Below are 832 nucleotides of genomic sequence, written 5' to 3'. Positions count from 1 at the left end.
GACCCCAATCAACATTTGACCACCTTTCTGAGAATATGTGACACAGTAAAATCTAATGGTGATCATCCTGACGCCTATAGACTGCTCTTATTTCCCTTCTCACTCAGAGACAAGGCAGCCAAGTGGCTGGAATCCTTTCCAAGGAAGAGCTTGACAACTTGGGAGGATGTGGTGAACAAATTCTTAGCAAGATTCTACCCTCCTCAATGAATCAATAGGCTGAGAGCTGAGGTTCAAACTTTCAGGCAACAAGATGGTGAGACTCTGTATGAAGCATGGGAGAGGTTCAAGGACTTAACAAGGAGGTGTCCACCTGACATGTTCAACGAATGGGTCCAACTGCACATTTTCTATGAAGGGCTCTCTTATGAGTCAAAGAAGGCAGTAGACCATTCATCTGGAGGATCCTTGAACAAGAAGAAGACCATTGAGGAAGCCATAGATGTTATTGAAACAGTAGCAGAAAATGACTACTTCTATGCTTCCGAAAGAGGGAACACAAGAGGAGTGATGGAGCTAAACAATGTAGATGCTCTGTTGGCTCAAAACAAGCTCATTACCCAGCAGCTGGCTGACCTCACCAAGAAGATGGAGAGGAACCAAGTAGCAGCAATCTCCACTTCATCAACAACACAAGAAGGAGTGAATAAAGAAGCAGAGGGGAGTCAAGAGCAAGCCAACTACATTGGGAATTCACCAAGGAAAAACTATGATCCATACTCCAAGACTTACAACCCTAGATGGAGAAACCACCCAAACTTTGGGTGGGGAAGTGAGCAAGATCAAAACCAAGACCAGAGACGTTACAACTCCAACAACAATGCAGCTCACT

The 832-nt window shown here is 44.6% G+C and overlaps 1 non-coding gene across 1 annotated transcript; it reads right to left on the bottom strand.

Moving 5' to 3' along the window:
- Nucleotides 1–216: 216 nt before the first annotated feature.
- On the bottom strand, nucleotides 217–320 carry LOC112773715 (small nucleolar RNA R71). Its single transcript, XR_003188251.1, has one exon. It is a non-coding gene; the product is annotated as a small nucleolar RNA R71 (small nucleolar RNA).
- Nucleotides 321–832: the final 512 nt, after the last annotated feature.

The sequence above is a fragment of the Arachis hypogaea genome, chromosome 18 (genome assembly GCF_003086295.3).
Source record: "Arachis hypogaea cultivar Tifrunner chromosome 18, arahy.Tifrunner.gnm2.J5K5, whole genome shotgun sequence".
Classification (NCBI taxonomy): domain Eukaryota; kingdom Viridiplantae; phylum Streptophyta; class Magnoliopsida; order Fabales; family Fabaceae; genus Arachis; species Arachis hypogaea.
The sequence above is the reverse complement of the archived record's forward strand: the minus strand, read 5'-3'. Positions and strand labels throughout refer to the sequence as shown.